The following is a 24601-nucleotide window of genomic DNA, read 5'->3' as shown; positions in this document are numbered from 1 at the left end:
TCCCATGATTTGTTGATCTGATAATGCACTCAAAAGTGCTTCTCTTGCTTTGCAATCATTTTACTCATCTTTAGTCAAGTTGGATGGAGTGGGCTGACTCTGAGTAGGAGTAGTATAACCATTCTTTGTAACATCCCAGATGTCCTTTCCAATGCAATTTAGATGTGTCTCCATTTTGATCTTCAATATGCCATAGTTGGTTCCATCAAGTTTAGGACTATCCTTTCTGAAATAGTTAGTAGACATTGGATCTCCTCAAGCTGTTAAACTTTTGCAAAAGAGGACTAGGCTCTGATACCAATTGTTAGGTCCCGGAGACAACTGAGAGGGGGGGTGAATTAGTTGTCAAATAAATTCAAACCAAAAATGACTTAACCAACTTAATGCTTAATACCGGTAAACTAGTTCAATATGTCGGTAGACAGTTTTAACAATTAATTGCTATACCGGTAAGGATTAGTGCATGAAACATAAAGACTAAGTCATCCACAACACATAACACCAATATTTGTACATGGAAACCCTGTAAAGGAAAAAACCATGGTGGGAAACCTTACCCACAATCAGATGATACTATTATAGATAGTAAGTGTACATAAATGGGGTCTGCACATGCAGAAAGGCCAAGCGCCTAGAGCTCACTGCTCAATCACAAAATGGGAGTCACACTAACTATAGTTGGATGGTTAAATCCAATAAGAATGTACTACACAAAATAGCATCTTCATATGCTGGATTCAGTACCGGTGTAGTTCTGATTGTCTTCACAAAAACCCTTCTTCAATCTTCAAATGATGTCTGCGTGTATAGCTCTGCTTATTCTTGCATATACCTTCACACAATCCTTTTTTCGCATTTCGCATTTGATATTACAAATAAGATCTTACATTTATACCATAACCTAATACCAATTTTAGTAGGTCGGCTCTACAAGATATTACAATAAAAACATTTTACAAACAATACAATATCTGATGTAATAACCGATTCAACATGTCGGCTTAATGCATTTACAACAACAATTAATCATCTCCATAGTGTGCCATGCTGATCTAGAAAAGATAAACCTGCCAGTGTAACCCTGGACCTATTTGTCGGTAATAGCAAATATGCAAATGCTAATGTACCAATAAACAAAACTCTAGGACAAAGTGTCCACATAATTTTTTTGACATAACCAAGTGTTTTCCATATCATTCCAAGTGTCGGTGATCATTATATCTTGCCGGTGTACCAGATACAAGTGATTGTGCATGAGTCACTTGCTTGCCGGTGAATGTTGTTGATTCTCCAAAGTGCTAGAGTTGATAAGTGTTTAGTAGGTGTTGACATCAATGACAAAACCATACCAAAATACCAACAGATCCTATTTCTAAAACTATCAAGAGAGATAATGGTGAAACCCTCCTCGCAATTAACAAGGAAGTCATTTCTTCTGTTTTCAAAATGCCTGATTATAAGTTTTCAAATTTTTCTCCCACCCAATCAGTCACTGAGTTCAATGCAGATAAAACTGGACACCAAAATAATATAGCGAAACATTCGTTGAAAGTTCCTTAGAGTGGTGGCTCCAGGTTACCTAAATATCCAAACAAAAATCACATGCTTCCCCATATCCATGATGTTATGTTATTGTTACACTGAGTTAGTCATTCAACTGAGGCCTACAGCTTCGATGACTGGACTTACTATTATGTGCAACTGGTGTTGAAAGGAAAGCAGTATCTTGACTGGGCAGAACTTATTGCCGACTCCATGAGGGAACCGCTGAGCATGGCGAAGAAGTTCAAGCAAAATTTCTTTATGTCCTCGTATTTGATATATTATCTGGCATGTGTTAAAGAAATAATGGGAATACCTAGGCAACTTGCTGAAGGAGATGTTTTTGTTTATGACTTTTACCCCATGTTGCAAAAAGATAATGCATTGCAATATTTTAGGAGAGTACATAATGCTTTCCTGGGAGACTTGTCTTATGAGTTAAAAAACATGAAATCTAAAAGGATGTCTGAAGATGCCTAGGCATTAGTGAAAAGATATGGTAGTTTCTATGTTCAGTTTCTTCAATTCTATTATATAAGGGTAGGTGGTTTTGAAGAAGAGCCTTTCAGACTTCCTCGCTTTTGTTCTAATTGTTTTGTCCTTGCTAAGATCTGTAGGCAGTTGTCTACCATAATTAAGAAAGCTCAACCCAGAGATAAATGGGCATTTTATCTTGCAGTTCAATGTCAGATGCGTTGAGCATAGGAGCTGACTTGAAGAATTTCAATTTTCCATTGTATCATGAAAGGAAGGGCTTTGATAATAAAGGTTTCTCATGAAGTCTTGGTTTGATGTCGTATCTTCCAATCCCACACTTGGAGGATTTTTGGGAAGATTGCGGTGATGAGTTTGAAGTGTTCAAAAGAGAAAATATGAGAATGGTTCTAGAACAGGTAGTTTCACTACAGGTGAAACTTTATGTAAGTGGGATCGAACAGGATTATCTGGAGCTTTTTGAACTGGATATCTAGACAAAGCTAAACCCAAAACGTCTTGCATTAATTGGGATGTGGAAGAAGAGGATGATATACAGCTTAGAACAAAGAGAATCTTGGAAAGAACTGTAGATTGGGTTAATAAGAAAAGAGAAATGAAATTAGTCATCAAGATTGATCCTACAAGAGATAATGTGGTTTCTCTGTGTTCCCAAAAACATTTTTCTAACCCCACTTCTATGCCTATTCATGCAGGTAAAAATAAGAAGTCATCTCACACCAAGCACGAGCCTAATCCTACTTTGAACTTTCTTGCCCCTTGATATACAAGGTCACGGAGTGTTGCATAGAAGAAAATGGACCAGGTCAAAGACACAGAGGTAAAACACAAGATCCTTGATACTCAGATTTTTGAGGTCGAGGACCTTGATAGTGACATTGTCAACACTATGGATTCTCATGCAATCACTATAGCCATGACACCCCCACCTAAAGTAACTGGAGGAACAGCTAGTTCAAGTACAACTCCCAAATGGTTAACTACTTCAGAAAGCAAGAAACAGAGGTTCATCCCAGTGTCCATCCCAATCCAAGACATGGTGGTCAAATACACGGAGAAGGGTCCCAAACATAAGAAATTCAAAACAACTACCAGATTGGATGATGATGAAAAGACCGGGAGGTGGGTTGCTGAAATTGCTTCTTATAAACCCAAAGATTAGAATAAGAAAGTAAATGCATAGGATTTTGAGGTCACCAAAGTGGATCTCAAGAACATGAGTAGGGACTCTGATAATCACCTTTTCCAAGTGTCGGCTAAGAAGATGCTCACTAGGTCAGAAAAAGATGGACAAGAGAGAAGAGAACTGAAATGACATATCAAGATTCTAGCTCAATTCATTGATAGCATAGGCTATTTTGGAGCACTTCCCATATTGCATGCTTCAGAAAGTTTTGACCCTACTTCACTAGAGAACAAGAAACTGATGAATCAAGTTCAGCGAGCCAAGAGCATCGCAGGGGCCATAGAGAAATGGATTGAAGGAGTGATTAGAGATGGTAAAAAATATATTACAAACTCCAGGAAGCTATGTGATGAAATGCAAAACCTCACTACAGAGATTTAGAATTAGATTGTGCCATGGGAAAAGGAAGAGCATAAATGGGAAAATGTATTACCCATGCTCACCAAGATAGAAGAATATGGAGCCACAAAGTTTTTTGCAAAAAATTCAATTAAATTGGCAACTGATGAGTGTCGGCTTTTTGTATTGAAGAAAACTATAGCGTGGCGGGTAATTACATTCAAGTCTATGATTTCTGATGCCAGGGCCTTTGTTTATGAGCTTTAAGAACTTCAGAGTATCTTGGTCAATGACAATAAAGTGGTTAACCCAGACCATTGATTGGCAACTGGGACTTTGTGGGTTGAACACACAGGACGCAGTAAAGGCATTTAGGCTGCACATGGAGAAAGTTAAGGCCAAAGGCAACTTCACTCTCAAAGATATAACACAAATCGCCCAAATTAAGCCCATGACATTCATTGGTAATGATCAGTTACCTAAGCATGCCGAGAAAATGGTGAAACACAGGTGGGACAAGGAAGCCGCAAAAGCAAAGATCAATGCCATCAAAAATCTAAGTCAATCTATAATTCAAGAGCTTGCAACCGCTCACAATGCCCAGAAAAGTGGAGGAGAGGATGACGATGGAGAAGAGGCATAGCATGATGCTAATGCTTTGTTTTTATTTTATATGCTTTTCATAACCTTGCAATGACTTCGGGACATCTGTCCCCTAAATACTCTGTTAGTTTTTATAACTATTTCAGAGGAGGTCGAGTTTTGAGGGAGACCTCCTCTGTTCTTTAAAGATTACTATAAATGAGATTAAGATAGATAGAGAAAGGGTTAGAAAATATACTAAGATTTTTAGAATTTTTAGTTTGGTCTGAAGGAAGTGATCAAGTTTTTCAAAATCTGAACTTGGAAAGAACTTATGTGTGTATTGTTATGTCTTTGTTGCAAGAAATAAATATATAAAGATCATATGCAATTTGAGGTGGAAAATATTTGAGTTTGAATCCGTGGAGTGGTATTTCTTTGCAAATATTAATGTAATCAAAATGTTTGTGATTACCTTTCTGATGATGAATGTTGTTATCAATCTGGCACTTCTTTCTGTGTGGTTTGGAAAGATATTTAATTGAAAAGAGACTTTGTTTTCTCTTGTTTACTCTTAAGAAGTATTGAAATTAGTGTTATTAAACTTTGCTTTGATTTCTTCTGATATTCGTGGTGAAGCGCTCCATAGAAAATTATCCTGAAATATTTTATATATTGCATGGCCTCTCATCAAAGAATGAAGTAGGCAGCCTTATGTGCTTTTAGGTTAAAAGCATATCAGTTTATTTAGTTAGGTTATTCATTGATTAACTCACGGAGGGAGTTGTACCTATCTAAAATTCATAGGGAAGTGATGTATGTCACACTTACCTAATTTTTTAGTTGAACTTTTGTCTTTCAAAGGGGTAACAGAGCTTAAAATCAATTCAATTTAAAGAAGGACAAAATCTGTTCACTAACAGGATCTAGTGAATTCAACCCCTCTTTTGAATGTAATGTGTGAAAAATTGAATGGAATCCTTTGTGAAACTTTCATCCCTATTTTGAGGGGAGTAAATCTTTCCACTTGATCTCCCCTCATCATTTTTCACCATATTAATTGATGAATAATGATGAACAGTAAATACCCAACAGGGACTGAGAGGGGGGTGAATCAATACACACAAAAACTTCTTAAACAACTTAAACTGCAAAGAATGCACTAACTGGAAAACAGTATCGCCGATCTAAATCAAGGCACTACCTATAAAACACAGTATGACTGTGAAAGACATAAACCGGTAACATCTAGATCATCTCAAAACCTAATATCTCAACTCAACTTCACCCATATTCTTAAAAAAGTAAAACATCAGAAATATAATGACCATTGGATCAGCATGCTTTTACCACTTAACAGAAAACACTAAAACATCACATGAAAAGCATCACACATAACACGTTGATTTTTCACGTGGAAACCCAACTGGGAAAAATCATGGTGGGGATGAATACCCACAAGTTGTTCTTGAACTCTTATGAAGTTCACTCTATTAGGAGCCTAGTCTGGTTAAAGACTTTACAACAGGTTCTGCTAGGAACTGATCCTACTAGGGATCACCTGGTTAAGGGATGGCTAAATACTTGGTTAGAGGTTAAAACCCTATTAAAGGTTACCTTGTCAGAGGATTTAAAGAACTCAATGATTTTGAGTCACCCTGTTAAAGCTACCCGATAAAGGGATTTTCCAACTATTGAAATGGTTAGAAGTCAACTGGTAATACACTGATCTGATAACAACACTTAATTCCAAGGCAGATCCACTTCAGTTCCTTTACATCTGCAATCACACTCTACAAATCTCTACTCACTGCTCGGTCTGGCAAGAATCACTTCACACACATTCATTTGCCAACCACAAACTTTTATTCCATTCCCATGCCATGGATGCCATGATCTACAATGAGATCTTACATCATTTTATACAAACCCTAAGGCCTAAACCAATTAGGTCAGCCACCTAAAAGATATTATGATAAGATCATTACAATGATATGCCATGTCGGCTTAAGACCAAAACAGCAATAACAAATCCATAAAACATCCTGAAACATCCCGGTAACGTGTAGAGTACACGTTAGCATGATACTGGTCCATAACCTAGATAGGCACCAAATCGATTCTGGGTCCACCACGCCAAAGCAATGTCTTCAAGAAGTTGAAGCACGATCAAAGAACATCTTCATCATCCTAAAATCCATGTAGAAGTTGCACCAACACCAATTATGCATCCTGTCAAGATTCCTCAGTTAGAGCTCTGTCGGTGAAGCCTTAAACTAGTGTCGGTAAGGGTTTATTGGAGTGTATGATAGAATCCGATTACCAAGTCAATACCATCTGACCAAGACATTCTCTACAAGCAGGTACCACATGTAACCAATCACACTCCATAGATCCAAACATGCCAGAAGTGTCCAACAAATAGTCTCTTCTATCAATAATACTAGATCTTCTACTGGTAACCAAAACCTGTCTGTCGGTAACCAACCATAACGGCTAGTGTTGACATCAATGACAAAACATCAATGCAACACATACTTAATTCATTCAATAATTCTAACAATCTCCCCCTTTAGCATTGATGGTGACACTAGATGCGAAAAACATCTAAGTACCAAGAAATGCCAAACAAGTCTCCCCCTGTGGAAGACAACCAACAATCTCATGAATATCAATAACTCTCCCCCTAATGTATACAACTCCTTTTTCTTATTTTTCACATCAATATCTCGCCCCCTTTGACATCAATGCTAGAAATCTGACAAAAATATCAAAGCAATAATGTAAACCTTTGTATCTCAAAGCTGACTACTCCCTCTGAGTAGTAGCACCACTCATCAATGTCGTAATGAATAATATCTCTGATAATGCATGACGGATTGATGACAAACTACATCAATCAAGTCTCTATCGGAGGGGCAGGAACCCCTAACCTATCTCTCAAATACTCAAATGATTCCTTAGACAGCGGTTTAGTGATTATATCTGCAATATGTTCTTTAGTGTTCACATAAACCAATTTGACTTCCTTTCCTTCTACCTTGTCCACTGAAAAGTTATACTTTATTGATATATGCTTAGTCTTAGAGTGAAATACCAGATTCTTGGACATGTCAATAGTTGTAGAGTTATCACAAAAGATAACTATCGATTCACTACAATTTACCCTAATATCCTTCAACATTTTCTTCATCCACAAGACTTGAGTGCTATTAGTTGCTGCTGCAACATACTCAACTTCTGCAGTAGATAAAGAAATACATGATTTTTTTTTGTTGATCCATGAAACCAATTTATTTCCCAGAAAGAAAGCTCCACTAGAAGTGCTCTTCCTATCATCAGTATCTCCTGCCCAATCTGCGTCAGTATATGCATATAAAGTGGAGTCATCATTTTTAGAATACCATAAACCATATTTTGTTGTTCGTTGCAAATACTGAAATATCCTTTTTACTGCACATTCATGATTTTCTTTAGGATTGCATTTATATCTTGAAACAATACTTACTACATTCATAAAATCTGATCTAGTCTGAGTTAAATATAACAGACCACCAATCATAGACTTATACCTTGTCAGATTTACCGGTGTAGAAGTATCCGTGATAGATAATTTCTCACTTGTCACCATAGGAGTACTTACCGGTTTGGAATTATCCATACCAAACTTCTTCAACAATTCCCTTAGATACTTAGTTTGACAGATAAAAATGCCTTTGTCAGTTTGAGTAATTTGTAAACCTAAGAAAAATTTCATCTCACCAATCATGGACATTTCAAATTTATTCTTCATATTGTTAGCAAATTCCATGCACAATTTATCTTCTCCTCCAAAAATGATATCATCAACAAATACTTCAATAATTAGAAAATCATTATTAGTGATCTTATAATATAAATTACTATCAGCACTACCTTTAGTAAAACCAAGATTCAAAAGATATTTATCCAATCTTGCATAACAAGCTCTAGGAGCATGTTTCAATCCATATAAAGCTTTCTTCAATCTGCAAACCATATCTTTATTAGCTATGAGTGAAAATCCATCAGGTTGCTCAATGTATACTTCTTCAATTTCACCATTCAAAAATGCACATTTAAAATCCATTTGATAAACCTTATAGTTCTTATAAGCTGCATAGACAAGAAATAGTCTAATAGCTTCAATTCTAGCTACAGGTGCAAATGTCTCACCATAATCAATTCCTTCCATTTGAGAATATCCTTTACAAACAAATCTAGCCTTGTTTCTTACAACTTGACCATCCTCATTCAGTTTATTCCTAAAAACTCATATAGTTCCAATAACATTCTCATTTATAGGCCGGGGAACTAAAGTCCAGGTTTCATTCTTCTCTATCTGATCTAATTCATCTTCCATAGCCTTTAACCAATGTTCATCCTTACAAGCTTCAATAACAGATGTCGGTTCAACTTGAGAAATGAGACATACCTCTTCATTTGTCAGTCTTCTTCTTGTCATAACTCCCTTTGTTCCTATCTCCAATGATTTTATTTTCAGAATGATTTAACCTTACATATCTTGGTGTCTTCTGAACTTCAGGTTCACTGCTCTGATCATTAGTCATAGTTGAATTTTTTGATTATGTCGGTGTAACTGTCTCAGTTTCCTGTACCAGTTGAGGCATTTCCGGTTTAGTTATGACCATTTCCACTGTCGGTTCCCTATCATATGATATAAAATGATTTATGTACTGCTCATCCACTTTCACATTAGCACTCTCCACAATTTTCTGCAATCTTTTGTTATAACATCTATATGCTTTGCTTTGAATTGAATAACCAAGAAATATCCCTTCATCACATCTAGGATCAAACTTTCCAATTGAATCATCTCTTTTTATATAGTATTTTCTTCCAAAAAATTTGAAATACTTAACAGTAGGTGTATGTCCAAACCATAATTCATAAGGGGTCTTACCAGTTTCACCTTTAATGTGAAATTTATTGAATGTGTAGACTATTGTACTCACTGCTTCTCTCCAGTAGATATGAGGTAATTTGGCTTCCATCATCATAGATCTTGCTGCATCCAAAATGGTTTTGTTCTTTCTTTCCACTACTCCATTCTGCCAAGGAGTTCGAGGTACAAATAATTGTCTCCGGATTCCATTTGTCTCACAATAACTTTTAAATTTATAAGAAGTGAACTCACCGACATGATCTGATCTTAGACATTTTATTTTCAATCGAGTTTCTGTTTCAACCTTTGCTCTAAAGATCTTGAATTTCTCAAAAGCTTCAGACTTCTCCTTAAGAAAAGTCACCCACATCATCCTAGAATAGTCATCAATAATCAGCATGAAATACCTATCCCCTTGAAAGCTTCTAGTCCTTGCTAGACCACATAAGTCATTGTGAATCAAATCAAGTACATCATTAGATTTATCATGTATGCTCTTTCTTTCCCATTTGACATTAGTTCTAACTTTCTTTCCCATTTGACATTCCTTACATATTGGATTATGAGGCTTCATAATCTTAGGTATATCTCTAACTACCTTAGTTGAATTGATCTTAACAATACAATCAAAATTAACATGACACAACCTCTTATGCCATAACCAACTCTCATCAATATGAGCAATCAAACATGTCTTATTACCAGTGTTCAGGTGAAAGATATTACCTCCAGTCTGAATACCAGTTGCAATCTCCAAACCAGTCTTGTTAATGATTTTGCATTTTCTATCTTTAAATTGAAGTTGGAAACCCTTGTCTACCAATTGACCAACACTCAAAAGATTATGCTTTAAACCTTCTACATAATAGACATTATCAGTGTTATGCTTAGCATCCAAAAAAATAATACCGTACCTCTTATCATACATGCTTTGTCATCTCCAAATCTGACTTGACTGCCATTGTATTCTTGCAAGGACAAAAATTTCCCTTTATCTCCAGTCATATGATGTGAGCATCCACTAGCAATTACCCATTCATCCTTATCTTCAACTTTTGCTGCCAAGGCCTTTTCTTCATTTTTGATAATTGGTCCTGGTTCATCTTTCTTTAAAGCATAGAAGACCCATTCCTTTCCATTGCTAGAACCATTAGGAGGGTCTTCTGCCGATTCATCTCCAGAGTCATCAGTTACTCCTTCCTCATCCGTTATGTAGCATTGTTTACTTTTCTTGAATCTATATCTGTTTTAGTTAGGCTTAAATGATTTCTTAACTCTTTCTTCAAACCTTGCATTCCTTTAAGGACATCTAGATGCAAAATGACCAATCTTATTACATGAAAAACATTTAAAAGGGGCTTTTCCTTCATACTTACTTCCTGTTAGACCTTTAGTTACTCTTCTATCAAATAAGGCTTCAAGATGCTCAAATTCTTCATCTTCTTTCCTCATGTCTTCCAATTCTTTTGCATATAAGAATTTTCATTCACTTTTGTTATTAGATGATGATGATGATGCCTGAAAAGTAAGTTCAGACTTTACAGCTCCAGAAGATCCAAATTCTTCAATCTCAAAAGCAGATAATTTCCCAATCAGAATGTCTCTATTAATGAAAGAGTTTTCCATTGTTCTCAACTCATTAATTGCAGTTGCCTTCATCTTGTAAGCTGGTGGAAGGTCTCTCAAGACTTTGGAAACTATTTCATCTTCACTCAGAAATCCTCCTTAACATTGAATTCCCATAACAATCTCATCTACTCTTTCCATAAACACAACAATTATTTCATTATCTTCCATCTTCAAGTTTTTCATATCTTACCCAGTAACCATCAAGTTTAGAAATTTTGATAGTAGGATCACCTTCATTTAGAGTTTGCAATTTGTCCCACATAACATTTTCCAATGATTTATCAGTCAATCCCATGATCTATTGATTAGTAAGTGCACACAAGAGGGCTTCTATAGCTCTACAATCATTTTCAATATTCTTATCCAAGTCTGCAGGGGCAGGATTGTCAAATGTCGTATCATAAGGTGTGTATCCTTTCTCAGTGATCTCCCAAATATCTTTGCCAAGACATCTAAGATGATTCTCCATTCGAATTTTCTATATCCCATAATTTTTTCCATCAAGCTTAGGGATTTCTCTTGTGAAAATAGTTGTTGGTGGATTAGAAGTGTTGGGGGGGGGGTGGTGAATCAGTTGTTAACAGATTATAACATTTAATCCACTTAATAATCTTTAAATAGATCAAGTAGTGGTAAAGCACATACAGATGCTGGTAGGAACAGATACCATAAAAAATACAACTTAACAATTAAAAAGATAATCAATGAAAAGAAACCATACCACATAACACCATGATTTGTACGTGGAAAACCCAAAAAGGAAAAAAACCATGGTGGGAAGCCTACCCATGGTCAGATGATACTTCTGCAGAAAGTATGTGATACAATGACAGGCCTGCACATGTAGGAAGGCAAACTACCTAGAGCGTACTTCTCATTACAAAAGAGTTTCGCTAACTACAGAGAGGCTACAACCATCTTAGGATAAATGGACAACAATCCAATAGAGTGAGCTGCCAGAGATAGCATCTACCATGCCTGATTACAGTCCTAATTAAGCTCAATATCGGAGGCCTTTGATCTCTTCCTTAATCCCAATTCAATCACCTATGATTGCCCAAGTCTCCTTCGCATATGATATTGCATTTCAAGACCACGAACTTTTATTCCATTCCCATGCCACGATCTACAATGAGACTTTACATCATTTTATACAAACCCTAAGGCCTAAACCAATTAGGTTGGCCACCTAAAAGATATTACGATAAGATCATTACATAAATCCATATTAAAATAATATGCCATGTCGGCTTGATACCAAAACAATAATAAAAAATCCATTAAACATCTCGAAACATCCTGGTAACGTGTAGAGTACATGTTAGCATGATACCGGTCCATAACCTATATGGCACCAGACCAATTATGGGTCCACCGTGCCAAAGAAATGTCTTCAAGCAGTTGAAGCATGATCAAAGAACATATTTAGCATCTTGAAATCCATGTAGAAGTTGCACCAACACCAATTATGCATCTTGTCAAGATTCCTCAGTGAGAGCTCTGTCGGTAAAGCCTTAAAATAGTGCTTGTAAGGGTTTACCAAAGTGTATGATAGCATCTAACTACCAAGTCAATACCATCTAACCAAGACATGCTCCAGAAGCACGTACCACATGTAACCAATCACATTCCATAGATCCAAACATGTCGGAAGTGTCCAACAGATAGTCTCTTCTGCCGGTAATACCGAATCTTCTACCAGTAACCAAAACCTGTCTGTCGATAACCAACATAATAGCTAGTGTTGACATCAATGACAAAACATCAACGCAACACATAATCAATTCATCCAATAATGCCAACAGGGTTCACCAAAATGTAAAGTGGAAAATTGGAGGTTTAGCAAATTCACCACTTGAAAGGGGAAAATCGCTAAGCTCAATTTTCACTTGAGGAAACTTTACATTCAAAAGAGGGGTTGAATCTACTAGATCAAATCCTAAATGATGCAAAGGATGAATACTAAGTAGATTGGTTGAAATTGGGATGTGGTTGACCATCTTTTGTAAGTTGAATAAGTAAAGTGTTGGAAATGACGACAAAGTATGAGAAAACTGTTAGATAGTTCAAATAACCAGAAGACAACTAAGAGGGAGGGAGGGAGGGTGAATCATTTGTCATAGATTACCGGAACCATTAGTAATTAAAAATTTAATACTAGAACCCAAAACATTAATACCGGAATGCTTAAACCAAATACTGGAATATCAGTTAAACCAATTAAGCATAAACAATAATCATAGAATAAATACCATCCACATGACACCAATATTTATACGTGGAAAACCCAATAAAGGGAAAAACCATGGTGGGAAGCCTACCCACAGTTAGATAATACTTTTGTAGTAAGTATGTGAATTACAATTGAGGGGCCTGCACTTATAGGAAGGCCAACAACCTAAATTGCACTGCTCATCACAAAAGGAGTCTCACTAACTACATAGAAATCTAGACTACAATCTAGAGAAGTGTTGAACTGCAAAAGATAGCATCTCCTATGCTTGAGTACAATTCTAGTTAAGCTCAATACCGGAGAACTAAATCCTTTTACATAAACTCAATTCGATCTCCAATGATCAACCAAATCCTCTGCCTGAATGATATTACATTATCCGCACATTACATCCCTTGACCATGAATATTACCATATTGATCTACAATGAGATCTTATATTATATATACAAACCCTCGACCATATACAATCAGGTCATCCACCAGAGAATAAACCAATTACATAATTAGAAAACATGTCATCCTTAGACCAAACAAATAATATCCAACACATAAGACATCCCAGAAATGTATCGAGAGGTCCAATCCACACGCTTCATTAAACCGGTCCATAACCTAGACCAACTGGGACCCAATATAGGTCCACATGCTACAACAATGATCTTCATCCACCAAGTCTCGAACATGATTATCAACAACATCCTGAAACTCCACCAGAAGTTGCACCAACACTTATGTAATTCATCAAAGATATTCATTAAAATCTTTGTCGATGAAAACCTCGTCGAAACCAGAAGCCAAGCTTCTAAGAAAATAGGATAGCATATGATACAGACCAAAACAAACTGCCTGAATATGAACATGAGTATCATGAATAAACCAATTCCATAACCAAACTACATCGGAGCTTACCGGATCATGTCGGATCCAAATCAACTAGAAACCACTCAACCTACCGGGACCAGAAGGGTGCCAATAAAGCATCCAAAAAAATAGTATTGGCATCAATGACAAAACATCAATGCAACACATAATCAATTCCTCCAAATGGCCAACAATCTCCCCCTTTGGCATTGATGGCAACACTAGATGTGAAAAACATCTAAGTACCAAGAAATGCCAAACAAGTATCCCCCAATAGAAGACAACCAACAATCTCCCACATACGGATGTAGCAATGAATTTCTGAAACAAAGACCAAACTCCCCCTGTGAATGATATCTCTGTAAAGCTCATAATCTCTCTCCCTTTCTTTTTCTTTTTCACATCAATATCTCTCCCCCTTTGACATTAATGCCAAAAATCTGACAAAAATATTAAATAAAAAAATATAAACCACTGAATCACAAAGCTGACTACTCCCACTCAGCAGTAGCCTCCCCACATCAGTACCAAAATGAATAGTATCTCTGATAATGCATACCGGATTGATGCCAAACCGCATCAATCAGTTCTCTATCGGAGGGGCAAAAAACCCTAATCTGTCTCTCAGGTACTCAAATGATTCTTTGGGCAAAGGTTTAGTGAAAATATCTGCAATCTTCTCTTTAGTGTTCACATAAACCAGTCTAACTTCATTTACTTACATCTTTTCCTTGAAAAAGTTGTACTTGATAAATATGTGCTTTGTCATAGAATGAAATACTAGATTCTTTGATATATCAATAGCAGCAGAGTTATCACAGTGAATAACTACCGATCCATCACAATCCACCTTTATAACCTTCAACAGTTGCTTCATCCATAAAACCTATGTACAGTTAGTAGTAGCAGCAACATACTCAGCTTCAGCAGTAGATAAATAAGTACATGATTATTTCTTGTTGATCTATGAAACCAACTTCTTTCTAAGAAAAAAAGCTCCACCGGAATTACTTTTTTGCTCATCAACATCTCCAACCCAATCAGCATCTGTATATACACATAAAGTAAAGTTATCATCCTTAGGGTACCACAAACCATATTTTGATGTACCTTGCAACTATCTAAAAATCCTTTTCACCGGACACTCATGAGTTTCTCTAGGATCACTTTGAAATCTTGATACAATACAAACAACATTCATTATCTTAGGCCTAGTCTGAGTCAAATAAAGCAAACCTCCAATTATAGATTTGTATCTTGTAGGATTTACTAGTGGAGAAACATCTTTTCTTGTCAATTTCTCACTTGTAATCATAGGAGTATTTACCGGTTTAGAATCTCCCATACCAAATTTCTTGAACAATTCCTTAGCATACTTAGTTTGACAGATGAAAATACCTTTGTCACTTTGAGTAATCTGTAAACTTAAGAAAAATTTCATTTCTCCAATCATAGACATTTCAAATTATTTCTCCATATTGTTAGAAAATTTCATGCATAACGTATCTTCACCTCCAAAAATAATGTCATCAACAAATACTTCACTAATCAGTATATCATCATTAGTGATTTTATAATATAAATTACTATCAGCATTACCCTTAGTAAAACCAAGCTTCAAAAGATATTTATCCAACCTTGCATACCAAGCTCTAGGTGCCTGTTTCAATCCATATAAGGTTTTCCTTAACCTGCAAACCATGTTTGTATCATCTGAGAGTGAAAAACCATCAGGTTGCTCAATATAAACTTTCTCATCAAGATCCCCATTAAAAAATGCACACTTAACATCCATCTGATAAACCTTGTAGTTCTTATGAGCAACATAGGAAAGAAATAATCTTACAACTTCAATCCTAGCTACCAGTGCAAAAGTCTCTCCATAATCAATTCCTTCCTTATGAGAATATCCTTTACCAACCAATCTAACCTTATCCCTTATAACTTGACCATCCTCATTCAATTTATTCCTAAGAACCCATTTAGTTCCAATAAAATTCTTATTTTTAGGTTGGGGAACCAAGGTCCATATGTTATTTTTCTCAATATGATCTAATTCTTCTTCCATAGCTTTCAACCAATATTCATCTTTACATGCCTCGAGTACTGATATCAGTTCAACTTGTGAAATTAAACATACCTCATTAGTTGCCAGTCTTCTTCTTATCATCACTCCATTGTTCTTATCCCCAATGATCTGATCTTCTGAATGATTCAATCTCACATACCTAGGAGTCCTTTGACTCTCTGTTCTTCTTTCATGTTCTTCAGTTACTATAGAATTCTCTGATACAGATGGAGTAACTGGTTCAACACTTTGTTCTGATAAAGGTGTTACCAGTTTAGATATAATCATTTCCACTGCCGGTTCCTTCTTATAAACTCTAATTTGACCTCTATTCATCTCATCCACTTTGACATTAGCACTCTCCACAATTCTCTACAATCTCTTGTTATAACATCTATATGCCTTGCTTTCATTAGAATAACCAATAAATATGCCTTCGTCACATCTAGGATCAAATTTGCCAATAGTATCATCTCTCGTGATATAACATTTACTACCAAAGATTTTGAAATACTTAACTGTGGGTGTATTTCCAAACCATAATTCATAAGGTGTCTTACCGGTTTCTCCTTTTATATGTACTTTGTTGAATGTATAAATTGTTGTGCTTATTGTTTCTCTCCAGTATATATGAGGTAGACTAGCTTCCATCATCATTGTTCTAGCAGCATCCAAGATAGTTATGTTCTTCCTTTCCACAAGTCCATTCTACTGAGGTGTACGAGGAGTAGAAAATTGTCTTCTTATACCATGCTTCCAACAAATATTATTAATCTCGCCAGATGTGAATTCTCCACCATTATTTGACCTCAAACGTTGAATCTTCAATCTTGTCTCAGTTTCCACTTTAGCCTTAAAGATTTTAAACTTTTCAAATGCCTCAGATTTTTCTTTTAGAAAAGTAACCCACATCATTCTAGAATAATCATCAATGATTAGCATGAAATATCTATCACCTTGAAAACTTTTAACTCTATCAGGGCCACACAAATTAGTATGAATAAGATCAAGAACATCATTAGATTTATCTTGTATACTCCTTGTTAAATTTATCTTGTATTAGCTAATAATTATTTGTTTAATTATTAGTCTATTATACTCTACGCTTAAGATAAACTTAGGCTTTTAATAATATTAAATACGCTTTATCCCTTTAGGGTTTCTTTAGGGTTGTACATCTTTATGGTTTCTATTCTCCTGTCATAAGGATTTATTGTAACTTTTCTTTTTCATTCCCTCTCTGAATGATAATTTTTTTCTTCAGTCTTTTTTGTGTTATGTCTCCAATCTTCTCTTGTGAAGGGTATTTTTCTTGCACATACTCTTGGGATCTCATATGTTGTACTTTCTCAAATTCTTCATGGTATCAGAGCCTAAATCTGTTGTTGCTTGTTCCTGGTTTCTTTTCAAAAGATTTTCTCTGGAGGCAAGGGTTTCAATTTTTTTTCAAGAGTTTTAGTTTGGATCTAGGGTATCTTTTTTGTTTCTGGGCATTTTGAGCTCAAACAGACCTCACCACTAAGCTCAGAACACCCAAAAACCCCTATTTTCATATCAAATTTGTCCATTTTGGATAACTTTAGCTCTGGAAAAAAAATTATTTTTGGCCCTCACAAGCACGTTTTTCGAGACAAAAAAAAATGCCTGGTTATCTATGAACACCACAAATTCCTTTGGGAGTAGGTAATGTATCCACTTTTTGAGAGACTGAACTAGTGCATACAACTCTAGGTCATAGGTTGAGTACTTCTTCTTTGCCTCATTAAGCTTCTCACTAAAAAATGCCACAGGCCTTCCCTCTTGACTCAAAACACCCCCTACTGCAATGCCACTTGCATCACATTCCAATGTAAATAGCTTGTCAAAAGTAAGTAGGAGTAGGATGGGTTTTGTGGCTACTTCTTGCTTCAATAATTGGAATGCTTTATCAGCCTGTTCAGTCCACTTGAATTTGGTTTTTAGGCCTCCTTTTATGGTGTCAAGTACTAGTGCACATATGCCACTCAAGTTCCTCACAAAATTTCTATAGAATTGGGCTAAACCATGGAAACTCCTAACTTTGGTCCCTATTTTAGGGGCAGGCCAATTCAAGATTGCCTCCACTTTGCTTGGATCCATCTTCAAGGTTCCCTTAGACACCACAAATCCCAAGTAGACCAACTCTTGCTTCAAAAAGTCACACTTCTCTAAGTTGATTGCCAACTTCTCTTCATGCAACCTCTCTAGGACTAACCTCAGATGTTCTAGGTGCTCCTCTTTGGTTCTGCTATAGATGAGTATGTCATCTAAGTACACCACCACAAACTTGCCTGTGAAGTCCTTTAACACCTCATTCATCAACCTCATGAAGGTGCTTGGGGCATTAGTAAGTCCAAATGGCATCACAAGCCATTCATACAACCCTTTTGTGGTCTTAAAAGCGGTCTTCCACTCATCACCCTCCTTAATTCTAATCTGATGATAACCACTTTTAAGGTCCAACTTGGTAAAATACATGGCACCTCCTAAATAGTCCATCAGATCCTCTATTCTAGGAATAGGAAATTTGTACCTTATGGTGATCCTATTGATTGCCCTTGAATCAGTGCAAAGTCTCCACTTGCCTCCCTTCTTTGATGCTAGCACTACCAGGACTGCACATGGGTTGATGCTCTTCTTGATTAGTCCTTGATCCAACAACTCTTGCACTTGCCTTGCCACCTCCTTGTTTTGGTCAGGTGTGAGCTTATATGCAGCTTTATTGGGTAGGGATGCACCGGGAACAAATTCTATTTGATGGCTTATAGACCTTCTTGGTGGAAGTGTTGCAGGTGATCCATCACTCACTATGTCCTTATACTCTTACAACATTTGCTTCACCTCCTTGGGTACCTCTATCTGCAACTTGTCTTCCTCCTCCTTTGGCTTCACAAAGATGGCACACCTCACTGTCTCCTCCTCATGTAGCAAGTGTAAGAACTCTTTACCAATAGTCAATAAGACACTAGGTGTTCTTGAGGTTCCCTCATCATTCTCTGTCAGAGACTGTATCTTAAAGGTTCTACTATCCTTCTTGAAGGAAATGGAGTTCTCCTCTCCATCATAGATCACCTTCCTATCAAATTTCTAGGGTCTACCTAGCAATAGATGACAGGCATCCATGGGTAACATGTCACAAAGGATCTTATCCTTGTATCCTCCAATAGAGAACTATACCCAAGTCTGTTCATTGACAAGCACACTCTGCTCTTGATTCAACCATGTCACCTTGTAAGGGCTAGTGCGGGGTATCCATGTGAGTTTCAACTTCTTGGCTACCTCATCTGATATTATGTTATCAGTTGACCATGAATCAACTATCACCTTGCAAACTTTACCAAGGATCTTGCATCTCACCCTAAATAATGCTCTCCTATGCTTAGGTTCATCCTTAACTGGTTGTGTTATCAAGACTCTATTGAACATCAGATTCTCCCCAATCTCTGATTCAATATGGTCCACCTCAGGTGTCTTGTTTCTTGATGTGTCTTCATGAGCATAAGCAACCCTCTTTCCATTGTTTGATGAGGTAGGCTTGTCAGGACATCTATAGGCTGGGTGTCCCAATTGACCACAGTTGTAGCATTTCATGGTTGCAAAGTAGGAGTTACCTCTGCCGGTACCTCTACACCTACTTGGACCCCCTTGTGCACCTCTTCCTCTAGAATGGCCTCCTCTGATATTGGTTTCACTGCTATGTTCAGTCAACTTGGACTCTCCTTGATTCCTTTTCTCATTTGCCTTGCTTTGGTAACCACCTCAGTGATTCATTTGATCTCTACCTCTGCCTCTACCCTTGTTGTTAGAGTCTCCTTTCCTTTTGTTCCTCTCTTCCACCTTAGCAGCAAGCTGATGACACTTTTGGACAGTAGTAGGAGTCCACAGGATTATCTCCTCTCAGATGTTCCACTTTAGACCACTTAGATACCTAGCCACCTTGATAGATTCCTCTTCTTGGACTTTTGATCTAAGACAAAGCTTTTGAAACTCCTCTATGTAGGAAGTCACATCAAGGTCTTTTTGCTTCAATCCCTATCTCTTCTTATGAAGTTGGACTTCATAATCCTCTGGTAAGTAGTTCTCCTTGATCTTACTCACCATGGCCTTCCAATTTGCAATAGGTAGCTTCCCCATGCTAACTCTCTCTTATTGCAGGTACTTCCACCATGTCAAGGCTGCTCCCCTTAGTCTTGATTTGGCAACCTTAACCTTTTGAGCTTCTGTCACACCTTCACACTCAAAGTGGTTCTCCATACCCTCAATCCATTTCATGACAATGTCAATGTCCATCCTTCCACTGAAATGTGGCAATCCTTCAAAAGCTTTAGTATTCAAAGCCTTGATGGCCTTTACAAAAGATTCTTCATTGAGCAAGGGGTCTGGTTCAGGTATAATGTCATCTATGTCAATATTTTTCTTGCCTTTATCCTTGGTGTCCTCACCCCAGAGTCCATGTGTCCTCTGATCAACCACTTATTGTAGCTTGTCCCTTATCTCACTCATAGCTTCTTCAAGGAGTCCATTTTTCTCCTTCTACTCTTCTACCTCCCTAGCCAGCTCTGCATTAGTGACCATTATGTTCTCCCCTACTGATTCACCAGAATATAGAGACATGCATGGTCCACCAAGTCTTTAACTAGCTCTGATACCAATCTGATGGGAATGGGTATGGGATAGACTAATCTAGTCTGTGCTCTTTGATCCTTTCTTTGGATCACTAGGTGTTCTAACCACCCCCTTAGGTCTCTAGGACTTCCCCTGCTTATGGAATCAGCTAGCCTTGCCCAATCCACCCACCAAGAACTTGCAATACTTCTCCTAAGGTCTCCCCTACTCATGAGATTCAAAAGAACCCTTATTTAGGCTCATAAGGGTTTGGCTTATCCTACACCTTCTTAGGTTCTAGCAAGGTTAGGATAGGTTCTAGGCATGGTTTTCTAACCATTCATGTACCCCCAAGAGATTTAGGCCTCCCTATCTATTACCGATCTCACAATTTTGCCTCTATCCTGCAAAATAGGGCCACAAGGAAATGAGCCCAATTAGGCCTCCACTCCAGACTTTTAGGGCTCCCTCTTGCAAATAATGACCCAACTTCTAAAACTCCCCAAAAGGACTACTGTTAAATTGGCAAAAGCTCAAATATTTTCTAGGTTTTAGGCCTCCAAGTGTTCGTACACTGCCCTAGGTGAATTTAGGGGTTTTTAAGGGTTTTTAAGTGGGTTTTTAGGCCTGCCAGGGTCACAGTGAAGGTTTAGTGTTTCTACCACCTTGTCTAGATTGGTGGAAGCTCCTCCTTCTCACCAATGGTGCTCCACACACCCCTCTACAACTTCTCCAAATGGTTCATCCTCTTTTGACCTTCCTTGCTCTCACAGACCTCTGCAACCTTAACTCTTCCTAGCTGAGCACTGTCCAGTCTCACCTAGGAGTGGGCCTTTGGATGGCTTCCCTGCATCTTCAAGGGCCCTGCTTGCTTTGAAGTAATGTATAGGGTCTGCACTCCTATTCCCCATGGTTTCATGGTGATTCCACAATGGGGATAGGAGTTGTTAACCCATTGACACAAAACAGTCCAAAACTGGACAGTGAAAGAGTGTTTTACAAGATATTTACAAAAGACTCAAGACCTGCACAGCACACTAAAACTAATTGCTCAAAATGGAAGAGTAAACACAACACAAAGCTTTCAACATAGTTTAGTCTGCAAAACAATCCATTGTCACTCTCTGATGCTCCATTGTGCCAACTGGCAACAAAATCAGAGTCACAGTCAAGGTCTCTTTTCTTGGGTCGTACAAGAACTGACATCCAACCCATCATTTTAGGGTTTGTAACTATTTATAGCATCCTTTACTCGGTCTGTGTGCCAAAATTAGGGTTCTCTACGCTAAGCTAAGGTTTTTGACCTATTAGGTGGAAAAGTTGCTTGACAACTTTGAAAAGTTGTCATGCAACTTTTTGCAACTTTTGAGCAACTTTTGCAAAGTTGCTTTTCTTGACTCCTAGGCCTACTTTGGGCTATCCTATGGACACCACCATGATAAAATGACCCCAAACTCATCAATGCCACACATAACCTCTCCTCACAAGAAATCTCAACCAAGACTTGAGAACCTAGGACCTAATTAAGACTAATTAACTCATGGCTCTTATTATATTTACAATGGCTTCTTAAAGAAGCAAAACACCAACAAAAACCAAAAGGAGGAGGACCTTAGAAGGGTTCTCCTACACCACTATGTCACCTCTCCTCCTCTTGCTTCTTCTTGCAAGCCTTTTTGACAGGGGGGAGGTAAATTTTTCCTAACTTGGGCAAACGGAGTCAATTTTTGTCCTAATTAGGGAGGACCAAGGCACCACCCCAGTTTGGGCTAGGATCAAAGGGCTATGCATGTTGTAAGATGAAAATATGAGGTTTGGTTGCATATAAGACACATAAACGGGTCCCGATCAAGCATGGGGATGAGACCAGTAAGGCAAGGGACCAAAATGCGGTCAAAATTGCAAGGGGTGCAATTTTAGGACGCTACAGATAATACCCTTTTTCTTATTGTTTTTAAATAAATAGGCCTTTCTTTTTAAAGTTTTTAATAAACTAAGATTTATGTGGCTTTCTAAATCTTAATAATTTTTCTTCTTTCTTTTTATAAAGTTTATTAATTTGGTAAGATTTAATCATTTACTTTCTAAGACAATGTGATTACTATGTTGTAGAATATGTCATTTAATTTGGTCCAATAATTACCTATAAAGCAAGTATTGCAGGAGGTATTGGTAATCCTTATAGTTTTGCATCAATAGAGACATAGACAAAATATGAAGTCAAATTGATTATAATACTCAAAGTAATGATATTGATTGGCAGCTATAAGGTTGAATTCTTTGTCAGCACAGGTCTGTCAGAGGCTCTCAAAAAGGCCAAATTCACAAAATCTGAGACTCAAAATAAAAAATTGGCATAGACCCATTTGAGATTTGAGAGTTGACACTCCATAAAAGCAACTAGATCATACCTAGGCGTTTCCATGATGTTACATGACAAAAATACAAATCTACTCTAGAAAAAGCCCTCATCTGTGCAACCTCAAACTCAAATTTTGAAGAATGAAACCAGATATTGACACAATCATAAACTCATGAAATTAAGGAAAAAAAATACATTCTCAAAACACATAAATACACTCCAAAAATCAAAAGGAACCACCAATTAAGTTTATGCACTCAACTCCATAGAAAATTGAAAGAAATTCTAGAATCCATTTTATCGAAAATCAATGAATGCAACAATTATAGTATATGCTACTAGATTTATCACAAAATAATAATAAACATAAATTCACACAACAATACACTCTTTTCAATAGCATAAATTCATATCTCAACTGAAAATAAAGGTTTTAAGAATCTGACCTAGTTAACGAAGAATAAAAACAAGGGTTGAAACAAAACCACCACGAAGCGAAACCTGTGAAGAAAGAATCTCCAGCAAGATGTCAAGACTTTGCATGCGAGGCCTTCACCAACAATCACTCAAAATCACCTCCAAAATCCACAAGTTCGAGCACAAGATCCAAAATCAACAACTCCCATACAAAACCACTCACAAATAATTTAAAACCACTCAAAATATTCAAATACCACTCTCAATTTATCAAAAACCACCCTTCAATTATCAAAACTGCTCTCAAACATTGAATACCACCCTCTATTTTTTGAAAACCACCAACAAAACTTCTTCCCTTCCAAAAACCTCCATGCAAATCCCAAAAAACCCCCCAAAATTCCCAATTACTAAAACAACTTTACTCCCAAAACCATTTCCTCCCATACTCACGAATGAAAAAGGCAACCTACCATAAGAAACCCCCACTCCACTCGAAAAGAAAATAGAAATTATCATTTAAACTCAAGCACTAAATTCATTTCCAAAATGAATATACATATATTTTATTTAATAATCAATATCTTTCTCACACAATTAATTTATAAATATAATAATAATAATATGATATTTTCATGAAATTAATAATAGTAATAATATTAATAACCATACTATAATACAAAGACATAATATCATAATGGTATAATCATGTAATACTAATGTCAATATTAATAATAATATTTTACTATTATAATTAATATAATAATCATATATAAATGATTTCCTCCAAACAAACTATGATATAAAAAACAAATATATTTAATAAATTAACCTCAAATATTAAATAAAAAATAATAATGAATCATACAATTCCTTAGGTCGGGAATAATATATAATTACCAAACACAATCTATAGTAAAGAAATGTGAAATAATAAAATCTCATAAACTTCTAGCTTACATATTCAATTATACGCATATTCATATTACCTACACATGTAGGATATTTGTATAGATGTACACACATAAATTAATTTACTTATGATCAACATAAACCAAACATTAAATGTCACATATAAAACAATGAATAACATAACTTAACCAAGAAAATATTCAACACACAAGACCTAAGGACAACTCAAGTCCTAGACCACACAAATTGACTTAGGTTATAGGATAGGTTTTGGATGTGGTAAGGACCTTGATGTCACCTCCGAACAACTACCATTGGGATTAACGACACGCTTAGACCTGTATAGTCAGGTGGAGTCGATGTCTAGTACCTGCATCCTACATGAAACCAGTTATCTGTATGCATAATATATATATATATATATAT

This window comes from Cryptomeria japonica, chromosome 5 (assembly GCF_030272615.1).
Source record: "Cryptomeria japonica chromosome 5, Sugi_1.0, whole genome shotgun sequence".
In the NCBI taxonomy this organism is placed as follows: Eukaryota; Viridiplantae; Streptophyta; class Pinopsida; order Cupressales; family Cupressaceae; genus Cryptomeria; species Cryptomeria japonica.
The sequence above is the reverse complement of the archived record's forward strand: the minus strand, read 5'-3'. Positions refer to the sequence as shown.